Consider the following 24,158-nt stretch of genomic DNA (forward strand, 5'->3'; position numbering starts at 1 on the left):
GGTACTTTTATTTTAACAAATAGAGACAGAATATCAACAAAGAAGTCCAGAAAAAAACACATTATATAAAGTTATAAATTCATTTGCATTTGATTGAAGGAAATAAGTATTTGATCCCCAAGCAAAACATGACTTAGTACTTGGTGGATATACCCTTGCTGGCAAGCACAGAAGTCAGACGTTTCTTATAGTTGGTCACCAGGTTTGCACACATCTCAGGAGGGATTTTGGTCCACTCCTCTTTACAGATCCTCTCCAAATCCTGAAGGATTCAAGGCTTTTGCTTGGCAACTCGAAGCTTCAGCTTCCTCCACAAATTTTCGATAGGATTAAGGTCTGGAGACTAGCTAGGCCACTCCATGACCTTAGTGTGCTTCTTCTTGAGCCACTCCTTTGTTGCCTTGGCTGTATGTTTTGGGTCATTGTCATGCTGGAAGACCCATCCACGACCCATCCTCAGTGCTTTGGCTGAGGGAAGGAGGTTCTCGTCCAAGATCTTATGGTACATGGCCCCGTCCATTGGCCCCTCAATGCAGTGAAGTCGTCCTGTACCCTTAGCAGAGAAACAACCCCAAAGCATAATGTTTCCACCTCCGTGTTTGACGGTGTGGATGGTGTTCTTGGGATTGTAGCATTCAGCATTTCTCTCCCTCCAAACACGAAGAGTCGAATTTATGCCAAAGAGTTTAATTTTGGTCTCATCTGACCACATCACCTTCACCCAAGCCTTCTCTGAATCATTTAGGTGTTCATTGGCAAACTTCAGATGGGCCTGTACATGTGCCTTCTTGAGCAGGGGGACCTTGCAGGCACTGCAGGATTTCAATCCGTTACGGTGTAGTGTGTTACCAATGGTTTTCTTGGTGACTGTGGTCCCAGCTGCCTTCAGATCATTACCAAGCTCCTCCCGTGTAGTTCTGGGCTGATCCCTCACCCTTCTCATGATCATCCTTACCCCACGAGGCAAGATCTTGCATGGAGCTCCAGGCCGAGGGCGAATGATGGTTATTTTGTATTTCTTCCATTTTCTAATAATTGCACCAACAGTTGTCTCCTTCTCACCAAGCTTCTTGCTGATGGTCTTGTAGCCCATTCCAGCCATGTGCAGGTCTACAACTCTTACCCTGATGTCCTTTGAATGTTCTTTGGTCTTGCCCATGGTGGTGGAGAGGTTGGAATGGAAGAGATTGATTCTATTGACAGGTGTCTTTTATACCCATAACAAGCAGAGATTAGGATTACTTTCTTAAAGTGACAGGAGTAATCTGTGTGCCTCATGGGCATATAACCGGTCTGTATGAGCCAGAATTCTTGCTCATCACATGGTAGCAACTCAATGCATTTAAGCATGTAGACATGGTCAAGACAACCTGCTGAAGCTCAAACCGAGCATCAGAATGGGGAAGAAAGGTGATTTAAGAGACTTTGAACGTGGCACGTTTGTTGGGGCCAGACGGGCTGGTCTGAGTATTTCAGAAACTGCTGATCTACTGGGATTTTCACGCACAACCATCTCTAGGGTTTACAGAGAATGGTCCGAAAAATAGAAAATATCCAGTGAGCGGCAGTTCTCTGGGCGAAAATGCCTTGTTGATGCCAGAGGTCAGAGGAGAGTGGCCAGACTGGTTCGAGATGATAGAAAGGCAACAGTAACTCAAATAACCACTCGTTACAACCAAGGTATGCAGAAGACCATCTCTGAACGCACAACACGTCGACCCTTGAAGCAGATGGACTACAGCAGCAGAAGACCACACCGAGTGCCACTCCTGTCAGCTAAGAACAGGAAACTGAGGCTACAATTCGCACGGGCTCACCAAAATTGGACAATAGAAGATTGGAAAAACGTTGCCTGGTCTGATGAGTCTTGATTTCTGCTGCGACATTCAAATGGTAGGGTCAGAATTTAGCGTAAACAACATGAAAGCATGGATCCATCCTGCCTTGTATCAACGGTTCAGGCTGGTGGTGGTGGTGTAATGGTGTGGGGGATATTTTCTTGGCACACTTTGGGCCCCTTAGTACCAATTGAGCATTGTTTAAACGCCATAGCCTACCTGAGTATTGTTGCTGACCATGTCCATCCCTTTGTGACCACAGTGTAACCATCTTTTCATGGCTACTTCCAGCAGGATAACGCGCCATGTCACAAAGCTCACATCATCTCAAGCTGGTTTCTTGAACATGACAATGAGTTAACTGTACTCCAATGGCCTCCACAGTCACCAGATCTCAATCCAATAGAGCACCTTTGGGATGTGGTGGAACAGGAGATTCGCATCATGGATGTGCAGCCGACAAATCTGCAGCAACTGTGTGATGCTATCATGTCAATATGGACCAAAATCTCTGAGGAATGTTTCCAGCACCTTGTTGAATCTATGCCACAAAGAATTAAGGCAGTTCTGAAGGCAAAAGGGGGTCCAACCCAGTACTAGCAAGGTGTACCTAATAAAGTGGCCGGTGAGTGTACATGCAGCCTTGCGTATCACACAAACTTACTTGACCACCAAGTAAAGTCATTTAGGTCTATTGATGGAATATTGAATGATGAACTGTGTGTTAAACTGTGTTAAAAAATCAATCGGAAACACTGAGACAGGCTTATCGAGACATGTTGACTCTCAAATTGTTTGTCAATTGCTTTGGAAAATGTGTGATATCATTAACATGCTTTGATGGGGTGAGATTGAGGACACCATGCCATCTAGTGGTAGAGTTGTGCTATTTCTTAAAACATTAGAACAGACATTTTAGCATCATTATTGTGCTTATATCTGTCTGATTAGGTCAGAATAAACTATTCATCAACACATTTGCACAAACTTTCCAGAGACCTGTTCCTCACCAATAAGTCTCAATAAATAGCATTGACTGTACAAAATAGTATGAATGTACACACCACACCTTAGACTGTTGGCCTAAACATTTATTTTGAACTGACCTCTGATTTCTCCATGAACACTCGGAATGTTGCTGTCAAAATGTAAACAAATGAAAATAAATCCACATAATTTGATCCGCAAATGCAGATTCCACAGTTCTACTAATTTCAGCACCACGTGCGGAAAGCGCTAATTGATGCGTGTCATTTCGGAGATTCAGCACCGGGCAGTAGACAGCGTCCCCCCCCCCCCCACACACACACACACACACTCCTCCCACAACACTCACCTACACACACACACACACACACACACACACACACACACACACACACACACACACACACACACACACACACACACACACACACACACACACACACACAGGACATAAAAACAGCGGGCCTACTTAGGCTGCCATATACCTTTCTTTATAAGGTGGATGTCAGCTCCGAGACGTGTGCCACTTCTCTTGAACGTAGAAAACGGAAACTCATTGTAGTAGGCCTACTCTCGGCAGTTTAAATATCTTGTAGCGCCCCTGGACTTTTTTTAGGCTAGTTGTCAAGCATGGGTTTTACACCTGCAGCAGGACAGATGTGGTGAATGCAGCGCCGTTGATGCTACAAAGCGAAAGACGCAATTGACATTAATCAAAATGTAAATTAAACTAAGCCTTGGCTACCAATCAAAGAAGAATCATCATGGATAATTAGTTACTGGACAGTAGGTTTACAAAGTTGTGGAACTAACCAAATTCCATTCCGGGTTTTCAATGTGACCCTTCACTCCAGAGCCGAGGATTTGGCTAGAAACTGTGATCGCGTCTGGTTGAGAGGGAGAGGGAGAGGGAGAGAGGGCTGTCCTGAATGGATTGACATAAGAGGGATTAGCTTTTTAATGGATGTTTTACTCTGCACAGCTACATGTGTGCGTTACAGTATCAAAATCCGCTTGATAACAATTTGTATTGCAGGTTCGTGTCAATGTATCAGCGTTGTAAAGAGGAGCTAACAAGCTATTTTTTGCCGAGGGAAGCCAATAGGATCACCCGTGTCTCTCAGGAGTGGAGTATTATTAGCAATTCAGACAGTACAACTGTCTCTCTGGTATGTAAAGTATTTGAGCTGCCTTTTAAAGTAAACGTGTAGCCTAAATACAACCTATAGCCAACAACGTATACACTAACATGTAACATTTCCGTATTGCTTTAATATCTCAATGCCACGAGTGTCAAATGTTCGATATTTTCGGTCGGACATGGCCATTCGGTCAAGTGGCGAAAGTCTAGTTATGAGCGACAATTTGCACGCTTTGTTACGTTGTCATTACGCTTCCTTCGGAAGAAACTCGTGAGAATAATAAGCAAGCCAATGTCCTGTCTTTTGCTCACTTCTGAAAGTGCAGCTATTTCGCGTTTGAACTGTCTGTCAAGAGGATTTAGTCAAAATAGCGACCTTTACGGAAGCAACATCATTGTCTTATATAAATGATTACTCTTGCAATATGATTATTAAGGCTGTTATTCGGCTCAGTGATTTAACAATGTGTTTTGTGTTGTGACCGTTTGGATAGTAGGCTACTCAAATATTCCGGCCTGTCGCCATTCCTTCACCACAGAAAACTGTAATAACGCTGTAATCCAAGTTCATGAACATGAATGGTATAACCTACTGGCAATCTACATAGAACACTACTCGAATGATTTGTGTTTGCTCGAGCTACAACGCCCTTTAACTGTAGGCTTATTAATTTGGCTACAGAGGCACTCTGTCAAAGCCACTGTCAGCAATATTTTGAGAAATTCAAAAGAATAAAAAAATATAGGCCTACACCTTATGATAATTATCACCTCTAAATACCTCAATGAGAGTATAATAATAGTCATACCTAACTAGAGCAACAATGACCTGTCCATTGGTTATGTTTTTGTTTTGTTGACATTGTAAACAAATGATGTAGCCTATAGCTTCAAATCATTGTCATGTTTAGACTGCTGCTGTCATGGAATGTCATTCCTTGAGAACTAGCCTACAGATATTACAGAAATAGCTATTTGCGTGTGAAAATGTATGCTCCCTTGTTTATGTTGTTGGTGACCCTGATCACTGGCTTCAACAGAACAAACAGCTTCAAAACCCAGTTTTGACTGTATCCTGCCTCTGTTTGAGATCAGCCTCTGTTTTTTTGTATGTATGATATTCTATGTGTGATATCTATAAGTGAAAAAAGTTTTCTCCCAACCAAACTTCAGACTTGCCTGGCTGATACATTATGCATGCACATCATTTTTTAAGATGTATTTTTATTTTCTTTATCCAAACCCTGCAGGTCCATGCATAGGGTTTAAAACATGGGAAAATAACTCCTTGTGGTGTTGTGACAAGTCATTAAAGTTAAAAAGAAGGAAGAGAAGAAGAAAAGTGAAAGTTGGGCTCTGAGAATAGGCTAACCATACACCTGGTTCCCATGACTGCTGTCCCATCTCCTCCCTCCCACATCCTCAGCAATGCCTCCTACTCCCAAGCCTCGGAAGAGACAGCCACCTACACAGAGAAAGAAATCCAACAAGGTGATCACCACCGCTGCAAAGAGGCAAACTTGCAACTCAAATAAAGCCAGAGGGAGAACAACTGCGAGCCTCCAGAAAACACCAGATCAACCCAGGAGGTCTACTGCAAGGGCCCAGTCCCAGCCAGCCAGAAGCCCACGAGGGAGAGGGGTCAGGAGGGCTGCCAGTCAGGGACCAGGTGGGTCCCCCAGTAGAGTTAACCATGCCCCGGGTGTAACAGGATCAGTGAGGCTTAGACGCCTGTGTAATCTGCCAGCCCAGCATGGTGTGTGTGAAGACCCCCTGGAGCATAGGAAGTCCTTACGAGGTACAAGGGGGTCTCAGGTTCCGCCCCAGCCACCAAAGCCTTGCAGAGGAAGGAGGATCGCAAGAGGGAGGGGAGGGAGGGGAGCTGGGGGTCAGAATGGGAGGCCAAAGCAAGAACCTGGGAACCCTAATAGTGGTGACCCTGGTAGAGTTGAGCAACAGCAGCAGTTAGTCGGCCATGATGGTGAGGGAAGTCCTGTTACATTGAGGGCTGAGCTTAGTGACCCTAGTTGTGTTGACCAGCATCAGCCGGAGGACTGCTATTATGGTGAGGGCAGCCCTGTCAATTTGAAAACTATGGTTGATGACCCTGTAGATAGGAAGGAAGAATCAGTCCCCCTTAGTGTTGACACCGTTAGTGCTGACCAGCAGGAGAAGCTAGATGGCAATAGTGGTGAGAGCAACCTCTTTAAGCTAAGGTCTGAGCTTGGTGACTCTGCTAGTGATGATAGGCAGAGGGAGTTGGTCGTTCATGAAGGTGAGAGCAACTCCCTTAACCCGGAACCTGATCAGGCAGGGGCTGAGGAAAGAGTGACTGTTACTCTTGAGGAGGAAATTGTAGAGGAGAGTGTAGAGAAAGAAGGAGAGGGGAGAGTGGAGAAAGGAGAGGAGCGAACGGAGGAGAAGAGAGTGGATGCAGAGATAGTAGGGGAGAGAGAGGAGGAGGAAGAAGAGGAGAGAGTTGAAGATTGGGAGGAGAGAGTGGAGGCAAGGAAAGCAGAGGAGAAGGAGGAGAAAGTAGAAGAGCAGAAGAAAACTGAGGAAAAGGAGAAAGAGGAGAGAGATGTTCTCACCAGTCCTCCAGACACTGACCCTAGCATGCCTGCTCCTGAGCCCCAAGATGATTCTCTCCCAGAGGGCATGTTGTTGATACAGACAGGGTCACCAGTCAAGGCCTCACCTGTCTCTGACCCAGCTACCTCAGACCCAACCAATCCCCTGCCCCCCTCAGTGTCACATGACCCAGATGTTCTGAATCAGGGCGAGAAACGAACACAACCCATTCTCGGTGTAGACCTTTACAATGCAGTGGTGACCTCTGCTTTCCATGAGATGTCACAGAGAACCCCTGTGAAGCCAGTGTTCCCAAATGTCTTGGTTGCCTCCTCCAGTGAATTCTTCTATCCCTTGTTAAGACCAGAGGAGCCAGCTCACCCCGAGAGCTCAGAGAGCACTCTCCTTCAGGCCGATAGATCAGTGGAGGAGATGACCAAAGACCACACAGCTACTCTAGAGTCACCATCATCACCATCATCATCATCATCACTCCTTTACACAAACAATTCTGAACTCACCACTACATCTAAATCAAACAGTGACATTGATGCAACTGCATTTGTACCAGACCTGGGTTCGGTGCCAAAGACCTCCATTCCTTACATGGATGGCAAGTTCTCCTTCTCCTGCAGCTCAGAGAGCACCCAGTCCTCGTTCTCCTTTGACACTGAGTCGGAGCCTGGGTGTGGGGATCCTAGTCCCCCTGGCCTGGGCCCTGGAGCCCTGGAGGGGGCCCGAGCGCTCCCCTTGCCCCTCTGGCAGTCTCAGAGGAAGGACAGGAAGAAGAGGAGCAGGTGTGGCGCCTGCGAGCCCTGCCTGAGGAGAATCAACTGTGGACAGTGCAGCTGTTGTCTCAACCGCAGGAGAGGTCACCAGATCTGTAAGCTGAGGAAGTGTATTGATCTACGGAAGAGAAGACTGTGGTCTGTGTTCTCCCCCATGTCTGCCCAGGTGAGCCTAAGGCACTTAGAAACGTTTTGATTACACTGAGACTTTCTATTCACTATGCACTGATGTAATATGCACTTAAAGAACTATGTACAGTTCAGCTATTTCTTTGTTTCTTAAAGACTTTCAAAGAAGGCCTACTCCTATGTGAGCTCCCTGGTATAGGTTTTTGTTTGTGCACATAATGCAATATGCTCTTGACTTCTCATTAGAGAGGACAGTTGACTTTAAAGCCACTGAAAGTCTAGTGTCATGTTGTTATTGTCCCTACGTCTCTTTGTGTTAATGCCTGGAGGCTGTGCTGTGGACAGAGACAGGATATGGAGGGTGGGGCTATACTGTTCTGTGTGACAGTTTCAACTGATGGTTTCACTTTCGGACAGGCAACTGACACTGTCTAGATTTTAACCTTGTGTGAGTTGTATTTTCCTGATGAATACTAGGGAATGTTTACTGCAGAGAGAGGCTAAGTACGAGAGCGTGTGGAGTGTGTAGACTGTTTGAGTGTGCGTGTATATATAAGTGTGTAGACTGTTTGAGTGTGCGTGTATATATAAGTGTGTAGACTGTTTGAGTGTGCGTGTATATATAAGTGTAGAATGTGTGTGAGGATGCCTTCTGTCAGCAGCGAAAGCACGGTCACATGAGCTGTTGGCAGCTCAGCACGTGGTTGCAATGTGTGTGTGTGTGTGTTTGTGTGTGTGTGTGTGTGTGTGTGTGTGTGTGTGTGTGTGTGTGTGACTTCTTCCACCTAAGGTTAGAGAAGGAGAAAAAAGAAAAGAAAACATGACTAGCGCTAATGACGTGATCCCTAAAAAAAATGCCACTGCTGCAATATGGCAGCATTTTGGGTTCCGACCCGACGATGAAGGAAAGCCTGCAGGTTTGGACGAGGTTATTTGCAAGATTTGCATAAAAAAGATGACAGCCAGAGATGGGAACTAATCTGCACTCGCACCTCAACCTGAAACACCCATTAACAGGTGCACTGATAGGATATCTTTCTTTATCAAGTGCTGCTGTCGGGTTCAGCTATTCACTGACAACGGATATGTGGTCGTCAGTTAACATGACGCCATACATGTCGTTAACCGTCCACTTTGTCACAGCCGACTGGAAACTACAGTCAAAATACCTACAGACTAGCTTTTTTCCTGAAAACCACACGGCAATATTGTTGATGCACTCCGCGTGGCACTTATGGATCAGAAATTAGATGAGAATAAACTCTTGGCCAACGACTGACAGTGCTGCTAATATTGCAACTGCCATCAGGGCCCTGAATTGGCCATGGCTCAACTGTTTTGGTGACAACCTCAATCTGGCCGTGACAAACACAGTGCAGGACCAGAGGCAACGGACAGAGCGGGCCCTCGGAGTCTGCCGTACCATGCCGTTACCACCGCCTTCTCTCACAGCTGCCCTGAAGGAGAGAGCTCAAAAAGAAGCAAGCAGAATCAGGACTCCCAGAGCATAGTCCCATAACGGTAACTAAATAAATATTTTATAGACAAATGATAGCCTATAGGTTACATGACACAGGACATGAGACAAGTTATATCATTACGAATGCAGCATGTGATGCTTCTTATTAAGCTATCATATTATGCTATCCAACTGTTTAGTTTGTCAAGCTGTGATCGGGGTGAAAAGTTGAAATGACTGTTTAGGCTAAATGTCATACGGTATAGCAGTCACCACATCAATCATTCAGTTTCTCAATGTAGATTAAGTATATGGAGCAAAGACGGCTCCTGCCAGCACTCTGCGACATAGTTTTTAACATTTTTCGGTAATACTGCATACCCCGGTAAAAATTTGAAGACAGTATAAAGGTGTGAAAAAATGTATACCGCCCAACCCTACCATTTACTATGTAGCAATCTAGAGTACCTTATCACCATGTTGCCAGCTAGCCAGTGTGTTATCTTCTGCAGTTCTCCCAGTCCTCCCCTACTACAGAGTCCTACAGAACTCTTGGCAGCAGATGGGCCCAGCCGAGATAACAAGCGTGTCAGCAAACACGCGCCGATCAACTGAACGTGAGCTTAGGCAGGGAGGGCCGATACAGCCCATACTACCTTACAGCCTGTGTTGGCTTTGGCACTGCTGGTGCAGAATGCAAACAGCGCAGCAGCAGATAGAGGTGCGCGTGCGTGTGAGTGGGTGGGTTTGTGTGTGTGTGTGTGTGTTTGTGTGTGTGTGTGTGTGTGTGTGTGTGTGTGTGTGGAAAACCTGTGGATTTTTTGTGCATTTACGGTATATAATGTAGTGTATTTTAGTTTAAGCTCTAATTAAACTGATTTGTCAGTAGGCCTATATCAGTTTACAAAAATAATTCTTAATAAATTCTTATTACAACACATAATTAAGTGAAGGTCTACAGTGTTCTTCTAAGGCAGATTTTGAGAACCACTGATTTAATGCAATATTTTTGTACTATCTCTGCCAACTGCTTCAAACCATCCAACACAGATTAGGCTTTGATTATGATACAAATGATACTTCTACAAATCACTAATGCATTTCGCCAAGACGGCTCACTCTCCAATTGTACCTTGTAACCCCAAGTTCTGGTAAATCAATGCATTATTATGTTGTCAGTTCTTTCCGGTCAAAGATATTTTAACTGAATTCTGTCATCTGGAATTTAAAGACACTAGACACGTCCTTCATTGTTTTCCCCAGCTTTTTGTACAAACCCGGCCATACTGAATTTCTGTAAGATATAAAAGACTGATACTTAATGTTAAGAATATCTTCCTCATCTGTAGATTGTTCTAGACTGTTCTAGCAGACAAAACTGTCAGATTCTGCTGTGTTCTCCCCCCTCCCCCCCTCAGACACAGCGAATAACGGCTGGCTGTGATAGTCTCAGTAACCGTAGTTACCCCATTGTCTGGCCTTGACCTTTGACCTTTCTGGATGGCCTGGCCACGTCAGTCCGACTGACAGAGTATTCTAAGGGTTCTAATGAGGATTAGCTGAGATAACCAGACACTCTTGTCTACACACACAGGACAGTATTAGGCTAGGCTACTCCATAACCAAATCTCGGTGAGCGGTGCCGTAAATGCAATACATTGTTATATCAATTGTTGTATCAATTTAGTATTTGTCTACTATCATTTGGTCCATCCTGACATTGATGAAGGAGGAGACAAGTTGCGTAATAACTTAGACGATGAGCAAGCTTGCCAGATTTATTGCAAATGAATTACACCATATGATAATACACCACCATGCAATAAATCTAACTGGCAAACTTAATCATCATCTTAATAGTTAAACTTAATCATCATCTTAATAGTTAAACTTAATTATCTTCTTAATAGTTAAATGTAATCATCTTCTTAATAGTTTAACTTAATCATCTTCTTAAGAGTTAAACTTCAATTTGTATGCAACTTGACTCTTTATCAGTATTAATTTATAACCATTTTTATTATGTTGGTGGACTCACGTTGATATAAGAGACATGCCTAAACTGAGGCCTAAGCAGAGTGATGCAGAACTTAATTTGCAGGAGCTAACTGTTTTCTGCAGGCCGGGCACCAGGGATTGTACTGTGTGCTGGTTGCTTTGTCATGGAAAATATTTTTCTCATAAGGGATGTTTTGGACTGGGCAAAGTTCAGGGATGAGGATCTTGGGTTATTCTCAGTTGACCAGGAAAAAGCTTTTGAACCTGTATGCCATATGTGTTTGTTTAAAACCATTAAGTCTTTTGGGTTTGGGGACGGGTTTATTTAATGGGTTTGGTTGCTCTATACTTGGGCTTCTATTATGTTAAGGTGAGGGAGGGTTGAGCCGGCCAGTCCCAGGAGAGGAATCAGAAAGGAACCTTTCAGGGGTGCTTCATGCTCTAGCTGTAGATCTGTTACTTAGCACTCTAAGGGCCAAGCTACAGGGGGGGGGGGGTCAGTGTCTCTGCCAGCGTACGCAGATAATGTAACATCTGGTCATAAGGGGGCAGGAGGATGTAGAAGCTGTCAGTGGAGCTTTACAACTGTATATGAGGGCCTCTTCTGCCAGGGATAATTCGGGCAAGATTGAGGTCTTTTTATGGATGGGCGACATGAGGGCCACCTAGTGTGCCAGGGGGGTTGCATTGGGGCAAGGATGGCATGAAGATCTTTGGGGTGTTCTATAAAAACTGGGAGGGGGTAGTGGGCATGGTGTCAGCCAAATTGTTGAAATGGCAGTGGTTGTTGCCACTAATGTCCTTCAGGGGAAGGGCCTTGGACAACCTGGCCATTTTGTTAGAGCTCCCCATTAAGGTACTCCATTAAGGTACTCAAGAGTTATTTTGGTCAGGGCAACACTGGACCTGGCCATTCTGTATCTGCCAGTACAAGAGGAGGGTAAAGGCCTGGTGGATATTCAGAGCAGAGTCACTGCGTTCCGCCTACAGGCAGCCCAAAGACTTTTTCAGCATGACCTCAGCTGGAGGGATGTTGCATGGGTGTTACTTCGGAAGACTGAGGGCCTGGGATATGACAGGCAGCTGTTCCTACTCAACCTGAGGGAGGTGGGCTTTACAGTGCATACTCCGTTCTACCAATCAGTGCTACATGCATGGCATAAAATCCTATCAGGGTCAGACCCTATCAGCTGACATGCTAATTTTCCTGTGCCTACGCTGCACCTCGTATTGAGAAGCTATGTTCAAAGACCGTACTATGCTGTGCTTATATGCGGAGGTGAGCACAAAAAGAGGCAGACAAGCTTTTTTTAAATAACTTGTGTGCCTCACTCATATCATTGTCCCCCACGATGAAATCAGAGATTTTTTTGGAGTTATATCAATATGGAAACCAGAGTTATGTAACCTAGGTTTATAGACAGTTGCATTTGTACCCAAATAATTTGCCTGTGCAAATATTTTGTCTTTGTGTTTGTATTTGTCTTTATATCAATAGAGTTAGTTATCCTAATAGTGCCCAAATAATTGTTATCTTTGGTCACAGAAGGTGATTGCAAGAGAAAAGCCCTCCCTGTGTGCAACAGGACACAGCATTGTAAAACAGACACAACCATAGTAAAAAGTGTCATAGTAAAAAGTTTATAAATAAACGTTTTGCTTCATTCACAGGCTTCTTCTCACTCTCCTTTTATGGAGGGGCTCTATATCATTCTTGGGGGACAACATGTTTACTGTACACTTGTTTTACAATGGACTGTGACTTGGATGGGGTGGAAATCCAGGTCAGAAAACTTTACCTCAAATGAGATCCTGCATTTGCTACAGTAGACTTAACAATTCATTCGATTTACTTCATGTCATAAGAGGTTGTTGGTTCGATCCCCACCCTAGGAGGGAGCCGGATGTGAGCTGGTAACTGGAAGGTTACTGCCGTTGTGCCCTTGAGCAAGGCTGCCGGTGTGTGCAGTGTGTGTGTTGTCTCGGGAGGGGTGTGCACGTGTCAAATTCCTACAATTGATGAAAATTGATTGCATGGCCAAATAAAGAGTCTTCTTCTTCAAAAAGCAGATTTAAAAAAAGATAAGCATTCATATACGCTCCCATGAAAGAGGCACCAGAGGTGAGTGAAACGAATGGGGGAAAAAGCTTTACAACTTGTGAACAAAGCGACGGCCTGGGTATGGAGAGGCCACTCAAAATCAGATGGATAATATGTAGAGCCAATGTTTGTTTTTTCATTTAACATCATATGGTTTGACTGTTCCTATACTCTTTAGTTGGTTATAGGCGTAATATGTTGTTTTGGTTTGGAGATAAAGATCCACTGAGCGCTCCAGTGATGAGTCAGAACCATTCCTCCTGTGCTCCATTGCCAATTGTCTCAATACCAAGAGCTAATTTTACTGCATCAAAGATTTCTTAAAAAGAAATGGCAGAATCTTAATCAAGCAGTTGATTGAGACAGTCGGCAATAGAATGCAAAGCATTGGAAAAGCTGTAGTCCCAATCCCCCAGAGTGGCGTGATTGGCAAATCTATATATTTTGATTACTTGGTCATCGGTAGCATCTAAAGCATCTGCAAAAATATAACGAGTCCTGTATATATTATCTTATATATAATATTTTTTCTGGGTAGTGTCTTTGTCTAAAGCAAATCTTTGTCTAAAGCAAATCAAATGCCATATATAGCATTAGCATATTTTGTAAAGACAATACACCCCTCTCTGCGAGCTAGACGCAGGTGGAGCGCAGAGGTGCACCATATGGTCATAAATCGGGCTCAAACCTCAGATTACGCTTGCAAATCTGCTTGCGCCCAGTTGAAAAACACCCTTTATGTGTCCAGAGAGACCTGTCAAAACAAGAGGCCTGGACATTTCATAACCCTGTGCTACAGATAAGACTGTTTCAATCGCCCAGCTTGCGGGGGGGCCTCACCAGAGAGGGCATCACCAAAACTAAGTGACCTGAGAGAATCAAAGACAGTGACAACTTCTGTGTTTAAGGAATATATTACTTGGAGCAGCAAAGCAGTCCATGCTCTGGGTCCAGCCGTGTGGTCTGAGCCAAGAACCGAGTTTTACATTCGCTCTTATAGTGTTTAGTCTGAACCAGGATACAAAGCATTACATCTTAATTGATTTGAGTTCTTGTCACACCTAACTTGATCACTCACCATCACAGGATGTTGTGAAAACCAGTTCCAAATGGTTGGCCTGATTAGCATGTCTTCTAACAGTCTACATCTTACAACGGTTCGGAGTAGGAGGAGGGTCTACCTGCTCAACTACATGATAGGCCAGGCTAACCTAGCCATTTGGATGAGCTGTAAAAACAGGATTCTGGGGGCATGGTTGACAAATGCTCCGATTAGTAGACATAATCAAAGACGTTGATTATGTAAAGGTATCGATTTGCATATTTATGACCGACATCTCATTTTGTTTTGAAGATGGAGGTTCTTCCAAAAAACTTAGACCCAGAGCATCAAAAGTGGGAATACAGAGACCAAATATTATGGTGCTTTGTTCACTGTGCAATGTCCAAATAGCATTCCACAGCAGTAAAACTGCCATGCACAAACACTTGAAAAGGAAGCATCCAGAGCCATGTGGGAATTGAGGCACAACACTGTAAGCGTAACGTGTTGATGCTAGCTATGTAGCTAAGTGACACGTGACACGTAGCTAAGCTATGTGACATGTGTTGATGCTAGCTATGTAGCTAAGTGACACGTGACACGTAGCTAAGCTATGTGACATGTGTTGATGCTAGCTATGTAGCTAAGTGACACGTGACATGTAGCTAAGCTATGTGACATGTGTTGATGCTAGCTATGTAGCTAAGTGACACGTGACACGTAGCTAAGCTATGTGACATGTGTTGATGCTAGCTATGTAGCTAAGTGACACGTGACATGTAGCTAAGCTATGTGACATGTGTTGATGCTAGCTATGTAGCTAAGTGACACGTGACATGTAGCTAAGCTATGTGACATGTGTTGATGCTAGCTATGTAGCTAAGTGACACGTGACATATAGCTAAGCAGCTGTTGCTAAGTTTTAATAACATTTCTCTGACACATTAATATGGCTGCATTCAATGACAGTGTATGCTTGCATGACTCGTGTCATTGTCCTGTAAAATGATTGCATTCTCGTATTTATTCCTGCAATCTAGCTACGTAACGTAGCTACTGTATGTCGGGAGGTCTCATACTCTGTATAGTAAACATTAAACAATAGCCAATAGCCAAAAAATAAATATAAAGAACTATGCCAATTAAAATGGAATACATCTTAGCATGTACAACAGGAAAAATACCAAATAATGGACATCAATTACCAGGTTAAAAATAATGATATATATATATAAGGTAGTGTGGGTGTGTGTGTGTGTGTGTGTGTGTGTGTGTGTGTGTGTGTGTGTGTGTGTGTGTATATATATATATATATATATATATATATATATATATATATATATATATATATATATATATATATATATATATATATAAATAATAACAACATGCATCCTCAAGTAATCTGTAATCTGTGTTTGCTAACTGAAAGTGCAGCCCCGCCAACTGATAAAAAAAAAAAAGAAGTAAGACATGGATAATTGCATGTATTAACCCTTACCTGTATAGTAGGCTTCCACACACAGCATTTACAGGCATGAATCAAATGATAGTGTCATGATGAACTGTACAGTAAAGCAAAATTGCGTGTTTGTTTTTGTAAATTAATCATTTAGACTAATTGATTAATCAATAAAATAATCGCGGGATTAATCAATAGCAAAATAATCATTAGTTGTAGCCCTTTAAACTGATCAACAATCTGCTGGTGTTTGACCTGTTGGTTTGTATAGAACATATCTTTTTTGATAGAGCATTGCTGTATTGACTAGCGTCAATAATGGCTTTTTAGAATTTGGATTCTCTCTTTCTCTCATTCTCTCTCGTTCTCTCTCGCTCTCTCTCGCTCTCTCTCGCTCTCTCTCGCTCTCTAACTCTTTCATTCTCTCTCTCCTGCCACAGTGTTGTATGGCTAAGGCATGACAGGATATCCTGAACAAATAAGCTTGACCTCCTCATGACCCTTCAGCATCCATTCCCCTCACCCACCCACTTCCCCATCTCTGCAGACTGACAAGCCTGACAGCCAATGGGGAAGCAGGGCCCTCTGATATGATCTGCATTGAAAGCATGGGAAAGCTTAGCATGACAGGGTCTTCAAAATGTTACTTGAAATGGGATGGAAAAGTTAAAAGATTCTGATTTAAAATAAAGCTGGGCTTTATCTTAAATGTGCAACCCTGAGCTTATTCATTGCATTTCATTGATGACTTAATGGTCAGCCAAGAGCCATTGATCAGAGTCTTTAGTAGCTCTGTGGAAGGAGGAGGCCCATGTTAGCACATTTGAGAGTTTATTGAACCACAGACCATTGAGATCATTAGGCCGGGTCTTTAAATTGTCAATTGGACTGTGGAAAGAGATATATCAGATATATCAGACATATTCTCCAACAATTTGCAATACAGGTCCCCCTGAGAACATAAGTGGGCAGTCTGGCAGTGCACTCAATGACACACACACACACTGACGTGTGTGTGTGGGGGGATAGACAGAGGCTGAGGTAGCGAGGAGGCTGTGAGAATTGTGAAATGTCAGAGGGATTGTGAGTGTTCTATAGATGCCATTTAGCTGACACTTTTATCCAAAGCAACTTACATTGCAGTGAGTGCATACATTTCAGTATACATATATGGTCCCAGTGGGAATCAAACCCACAACCTAAGCGTTGTTAGCACCATGCTCTACCAACTGAGCCACAGAGAACCTCAGGTTCTCTCTGTAGCCAACTCAGTTTGACTAAACAGAGAGAATTGTGATTTACTGCAGTCTCTCTCAAAGTTATGTTTAGCTCTCCTCTTTTTCTCACTCAGAGATACCTCGATTCGATAAGAACAGGGTACAAGACACATTTCATACTCAATTGCTTGCCCTGACGATTTTACCAGATATGGTGATGATAAGCCTCAGAGGCAGCACTCTATGTCCTGGTGTTAAGACAATAGTTGTCTCCATGTGTTAGGCAGCGTAAAGATGATTAAGAAATTACACACATAGATAGATACATAGATAGACATAGATAGACCATACAATGTGTGAAGACGTAATGTAGACTGGTCAGGAATTTCCCTTCTCCTGCAGTGTTGAGCACATCAACTGCAAAAAGTTGCATATATATATATAGATATAGATATAGATATATATAGATATAGATATATATAGATATAGATATATTGAATGTAGCACTTCACAAGAACATTGTGTAGATTTGTTCCTCAGCCAACCCAGCTGATCCTATAGGAAGCCCCTGAGGTCCTCTAGTTAGTACTATAGCTGTAGCTGCAGGTCTTGTGAGTGGCCCAGAAAAGGGCCTCGAGGGGTCCAGGAAATGTCTCTTTTATTTGATTTGAGCCTCAGGGATTTGGCTAAGGCCCATCATGCATTAAAGTAGATTTATATCCCCTCTGTCTGTGCCAGGTTAGAGGTTTACATCCAGCCAGAGAGCTGTAATAAGGGGAGGCCTTGCTCCATTCACACTCATGTAAATACATATGTGCTGCTGCAGGGCTGTGCACTGGTCTAGGATCAGCCTCCCCATCAGAACACCTGACCTTGACCATTAGAAGGAAAATGCAAAACTGACCCTAGATCAGTGTATGGAGGCCTTTTCATTCTATCTCTTTGGGCTGTGCGCAGGTTTGTGTAGTGATATGGATATATTTTATGATGGTCTTTGGTTACGTTACGGCATCATATGATATTGATTTTTCTTTCAACATTGGGTCCTATTAGTTTTTGGTTCTCTCGGCACAAGCAACGTAAGCCTCAAATGACAATAGAATGGTACCAGAGAAATGAATGGTTGAATGGAGAGGACTGCTTGCTTTGTTTAGGTGGTTGCTCTGACAAATCCCATTCTGCCCAGTAACCCTCTTCACACCAGACCCAACACTCGGACACCTCATCATTTCAGCTCCCAGCTCTGCAAAGTGTCACACCCTTTACAATGTTGCCATGGCAGAATGATGTGGTCATTAAAAAATGCCTCGGTCCTCAGTATGTGACAAATGGACTGTAATTCAAATCTCACTCACTCCTTATTAAGGGAGATGAATAGAGTGTGTGTAGCGTTGAGAAGACACAGGCAGCTGTGAATAGCATCAGGTGATCCCAGGTTGGTGTTTTCATGTCATCTGTCTTCATTTGCATGAATAATTGCAAAGGAGACCACATTCCAGGTTTTAGTGCCATAAATCTCTGACTGCAATAATCTATAGTATAGGCTGAGAGCCTGAACTACACACTATGAAATATGAGTTTGGAGCACTGAAAAGCCATCCATGACTGTAGCACGGGCCCACCTGAAGCAAATAGTTTTCTTTTTGCAATGATCTGAAAGTCATTTGGAATTAACCCAACCCTCTTAGCTTCTAAGCTTAAGTTGGACACCCCCAAAGTTCCCTCCTCCTGTGCTTTCTGTCCACTTTGCATCAGTGAGTGTGAGCTGGGCTGGGCTGTGTGCTGCTCTGCAGGCTCTTAGTCTGGGGATAAGCTTTGAAGCCGTGCCACTTGGTTTCTCTTGGTGAATAGAAATTCTCACTTTGCCCCTAAGGAGCACACCACTCTGATTCAACCAGGCTAGACAATATCCATCTGGAGCAACAAGGGGTATTAGAACTTCATGCATCAAACAAACTCACAGGCAACATTTATGATATGAAAATGTCTCATTGCAATCTATTTTATAAGTAATTTTGTTTTCATTAATGTTGATGTGATAGCTTTTCTGACTTTGGTCTGTCAGTGAAATGTGATGTAAGACATGACTCATCTATCTCTCCTGTTGTCTCTCCTCCTCTCCCCTCTCCCCTCTCCCCCTCTGCCCCTCTGCCCCTCTCCTTGCTTACCTCTCTGTAGAGTGTTCAATAGTAGGACCACGTGTAGCAGTGCTCTATATGATGCTGTTTGTGTGTCTGCTCTCAGGTCTCTCACTCTCTCGCCCCCTCTCTCTCTTTCTGTCTTATTCTCTCTCTCTCCCTCTGTCTCTCTATCCTCTCTCTCTCTCTCCCTCTGTCTCTCTATCCTCTCTCTCTCTCTCCTTCTGTCTCCTCTCCTATCCTGCTGCCTATCCTGTCTCTCCTCTTTCTCACTTTCTCTCTGCCCTCTCCACTCCTCCTTCTATTCTCTCTTCTCTCTCCCTTTTTGCCTTTCTCTATCTCCCTCTCTCTCTGCAGTGTGTCTAATGCTGTGTCCACCGTGTGTACGTGCGTGCGTGCGTGCATGTTAGTGCTTTTCCCTGATTCAGCACATTAGAATTGCACAAACTTGAGGCAAGCTGCTTCCTGTGAGAGGGTGGTGGGCCCCCAGGCTGTAGTAAACAGGCAGAGACTGGTGTGTGTGTGTGTGTGTGTGTGTGTGTGTGTGTGTGTGTGTGTGTGTGTGTGTTGTGTGTTTGTGTGTATGTATGTGTTTATGTTTATATTGACAGTGACTGATCGAGCTTTACTTATCCCAAAATGAAGTTGTGATAAGTAACTCCAACTGTTCTGTCAGTTAATAATGTATCACTCAGCCATGGTTGCTATAGGACTTAGGCTACTGTAGACTGTACTGTACTGTGAAGACTGAGGAGTGACTGTCTAATGCTAACCAGTCAGCCTTAATATAGTCCATGTGGGTTTTTGGCGTGGTGATGTGAGGTTTTTCACTGCACTGTGTGACAGTGTGTTGTGTAACATATCCAGTGTGTTTGGGTGTTGAGGATGGCATGAGTAACTCCTGCCAGAGAGAGAGAGAGAGAGAGAGAGGGAGAGCGATAGAGAGAGAGGGTCTCCTGAGTTGGTACACTTTACAGCCTTTCTTTCCCTTAATAGGGTATTAACATCCATGCTTTACCTCAGGTCTGGTGTCTCAGGGGTGATATACTGTGTGTGTGTGTGTGTGTGTGTGTGTGTGTGTGTGTGTGTGTGTGTGTGTGTGTGTGTGTTATGTTCTGTGTGTTGAGTGCCGGGCCGGCTGTTGGATGGGGACAGGTCCAGGCATGGAGTCATGTTTTCCCAAGGTTGTCACCACTCACATCTGGAAGTCTCCGGAAGAACAGCAAGCTTTTTCCACCACCAGTCCGCCACTTCAGTGTCCAAACGTCCAACTGCCACATGACAGGACTCAGCGACTGGGCAGGAGGTGAGAAGGGAGAGGGGTAAGGTAGGGAAGGGGAGAGTGACATATGGAGGCAGGGGATGACTGGAGGAGGTAGGAGAGGTAGAGAAGGGAGAAAAGGCTGAATGTGATGGGGGGGGGGGGGGGGGGGAGGCTAGAGAAGTAAGGTCAAGGTGGTGGCAGGAGGTAAGGCAGGAGAGGGAGTAGAGGAAGAGAGACAGCGGAGGAAGAACCAGAGAGGGAAGCCAAGTATGGAAAGAGAGTTGAGGAAGGAGAGGCAGGTCAAGTGGAGAAAGAAAGATGATAGGAGAGGAAGAAGCAAGGATGGAGGTACAAGGGGAGGTAAGGAGGTACGGGGGAGGTAGGGAATCTCCATAAATGTTTTGGATTTTTTTCCTTATGTATAAGAGCCACATCTCCCGCTTTGAACTCTTGGGTTTTTGTTGTGGTACCTGTTGTGCAATTAATCTCTGGCGGTACCATTTGTTCAACTGGACTTGCGTTGCACTCGCCGCTCCAGCTGTTGCATTTCTGGGAGGTAGCGTAGTCAGTCGCTGTCCAACGAGGAAGTGCGCTGGAGAGAGAGGCGCAGGTTCCTCACTGTCTCTGTGGGTGAACGTGATTGGTCTTCTGTCAGTAGTGTCCCGATTTCTTCATGTCTGAGAGAGGCTTTTCCCAGCGCTTTCTTGAGACATGTTTTCACAGATCTGACCATTCTTTCTCACATACCACCCGACCAGGCAGTTCTTTCCACAATAAACTTCCATGTGATTATTTTCTCTGAAAAAAAACCTCCTGCAATTCTTTTGTCTTCATAGAACTCCAACATTTTCAGTTCAAATCACTCTTTTGAATGTCTTTGCGTTGTCAGAATATATTGTGTGGCAAAGTCCCCTGCGTGCCACAAACCGTCTGAATGCCAGCAGAAGGTTTTCTGTGGTAAGATCAGTCACTAATGCCAGGTGGATTGCTCTGGTAACGTAAATAAAGCTATGTATGCTTTTGTTTGTGGTTTAAAGTATAATGGTCCTGAGAAGTCAACGCCAGTTACTTCAAAGGGCTGTGCTTCTTCAAAGCGCTGCCCAGGCAGTGGTGCTGATATCTGTTGTCCATGTCTCACATTGTGTTTGCGGCAGATTAGACAAGCATGCACTATTCGCTTTGTATTCCTTCTTCATTCATGTTTCCACTGTGTTTTCCATGTTTTCCTTCCATAGTTTTGTTAGTTCTCCTGAGTTAGTTACACAGTTTCATTCCAGCGTCCCACAGTATTTCCTTCGCTTTCATGGATAGGCTGGCTGTGGCCTGTGCACTCTGCCACAGATCAGGTATAAGCACTCATTCAAAGAAGCTGCCACTTCAGGATAATCCTTTTCGTACTTCTTCAGGTGATGCTTAATGGTCGCTGCCAAAAGGAAAGGACTTGGTGAAGCTCCGAATGGAACTCGGGTCATTCTCATTGTACGTAAAATGACTTCTTGGTTGGGCATGGGGAACTCATCTACCCAGAGAAACCTCAGCACATCCCTGTCCTTCTCTTTAAAAGAAATTCACAAAAAAGCCTTTTGTGATATCAGCCATAAATGCTACTCTATGTTCTCTGAACTTAAGTAATATACTTAGTAGTTCAGGATTCAGATTAGGGCCTGTTAATAAGCAATCACTTAACGACTGTTTTCCTTGCGCATGTGATGACGCATCAAACACTATTCTGAGTTTAGTGGTGAGTCGTCCTTCTTTGATAATTGCCCTGTGTGGTAGGTAGTGGGATTTTCAATCTGTTTGTCATCCACCTTTTCTTCAATGCCTTGATTTTCATAGTCCTGAATCACTTCACTATACTGCTCATAGATTCGATCTGTACTAAGCTGATCAAATCTTTTCTTTGCAATGTCATAATTTGAGGATCGATCACAGCTTTCGTCTTCCATGGTAAGCTCACCTCTACTTATTAGGCGGTGGTTGGCAGCGTAGTTTTATCCGTCAAGATGTGTCTCGTGCATTAAAGCTACCCAAAGTTGGTGAGGAGAATCTAAACCTACATACATTTGGCTCTGACGCACCAAAACTGATAAAATCAGAAATGGCCAATGTATAGAAATCTTCCTTCGAATCTTTCTCTGTGTTCAAACATTTGAATTTCATCCTCATCACTTTTCCTTGTGTCTCATTCCATTCCAATTCCTATGGATTCCGTTTCCCAGAACGAGCATAACTGGTTAGACAATACCTGTTCCTCTCCAACGCTTACGTGTAGGGCTCCAACTTCAGTTGGTTCTGTGGTCACATTCAGCACTGAAACGATTCCTTGTTCTAGTTCTCTGCGTAATTCTTCTCCTGCCACTTTCAGAATGGACGCACACACTTGTGGCGTTTCTAGCGCATCTATTTCTACACATTGGCCATTTCTGATATTGCTCAATTTGACCTTTACTCTGTTACAGGTTATCAGTTTTGGTGCGTCAGAGCCCAATGTATGTAGGTTTAGAGTCTCCTCACCAACTTTGGGTAGCTTTAATGCACGAGACACATCTTGACAGATGAAACTACGCTGCCAACCACCGTCTAATAAGCAGCGTGTTAACTGTTAACTCTTGACTGGGGTTTCAGTCCATATTGTAGCTGTCTGTAAAAGGGCTGTTTTTCTGTTGGAACTACTAGGGGACACTGATATTACTGTATCAATGGGTGGGCAGCTTGAACTTCCCCTTTCCTCTCTTTCTTACTCACCCACGGCCTTATGATGACGTCTGCCACACTTTTGACGTCTGCCACGCCTGTAGTCCGACAACCCTTCGCTATGTGCCTCGTGCCCTGAAACACACAAAGCATCTTCCATTTTTCCTCAGTCTCTCACGCTTTGCTTCCATAGTCAGCACCATACATTCCCTGGACAGGTACTCTCAGATAATGTGTAGTCTGTCACTACGTTGGCTGCTGAACTTGTCTGTCTTATTCAGGGTGGGATTCTTATGGACTGCAGTTTCAAATTGACCCCAAACGGTCTGCCATAAACTAATGAAATATAAAATAATGAAATATGAACTAATGTCACTTGTATATTTGTTTATGACTCGTTGTCGCACCACTTTTTGTCTTTAGATGCTCAAGTGGCAAAGTTGCGTGTCGGCCCTGGATAGATGCAACACAGGGGAGGTAGGGAGGTACAAGGGGAGGTATGGAGGTACAAGGGGAGGTATGGAGGTACAAGGGGAGGTATGGAGGTACAAAGGGAGGTAGGGAGGTACAAGGGGAGGTAGAGGGGGAGGAGTATTTCTTCAAACCACCACCTGACATACTCATATGTCAACAGTGAAGCCTGTCTTTTACCTGGATTCATAGTCTCACTTTGCAAATGAGAGACACATTTACATGACTATCAGCAGTGAAGGCTGTAATGACAGCTATCAGCAGTGACAAAGTTTGGCTCAACACCAGCTCCTGGATTAGGTTCCCAGATGTCCTTCAGACACATTACAGCGCTGCAGTAAAGGGACCTATTTTACCTCGCCAACATGCTGAGAGGGTGGAGGATGATTAATGCCGGTACTACTTGTGCCTAATGAGGGCTGGTCAGCTTGTTAAAGCATAACCATATGGGATTATTTAAGCAGGCAATTAGGGGTGCAGTGGGGTATGGAAAGGGACTGAGGGGGTATTGGACTGAGTGTAGGGGAAGGTGTGAGTGGAGAGGTGGAAAGTTGAGACAGGGTACGAGAAGAGGCTGAGGGGTGCAGGACAGTTCAAACCATCTGTCTACTCAAGGGATTCAGACTAGGCTCCAAATTCATACAGTGTACAAAACTACATTCAGACATGCCATTGTATAGACATACTGATTTGGTACGTTTATGTTAATGTCTATGCTAATTCCCTAACGTTTCTCTTTCATGCACATGTGACTTGTCAGCCCATGTTTTCAGATGGTTGATACTTGTAGGTGTGGGCGTGCGTCTGACGTTATGTAAAGGTGACTGGTATTCCAGCCGGACCAGTTTAGCATAA

At 44.0% G+C, this 24,158-nt stretch overlaps 1 protein-coding gene across 2 annotated transcripts in view; it reads left to right on the forward strand.

Moving 5' to 3' along the window:
- Positions 1–8,855: 8,855 nt before the first annotated feature.
- Positions 8,856–24,158, forward strand: part of tet1 (tet methylcytosine dioxygenase 1) — a 34,613-nt gene continuing 19,310 nt past the window's right edge. The window contains exon 1 of one of the 2 annotated variants that reach the window (XM_083694458.1): positions 8,856–8,975. The gene's annotated coding sequence lies outside the window, so the exon portion shown is untranslated. Of the gene's footprint in view, positions 8,976–20,131; positions 20,178–24,158 lie in introns of those variants that run through there. The other variant, XM_083694457.1, reaches the window with a different exon arrangement.

This window comes from Argentina silus (assembly GCF_951799395.1).
Source record: "Argentina silus genome assembly, chromosome: X".
In the NCBI taxonomy this organism is placed as follows: Eukaryota; Metazoa; Chordata; class Actinopteri; order Argentiniformes; family Argentinidae; genus Argentina; species Argentina silus.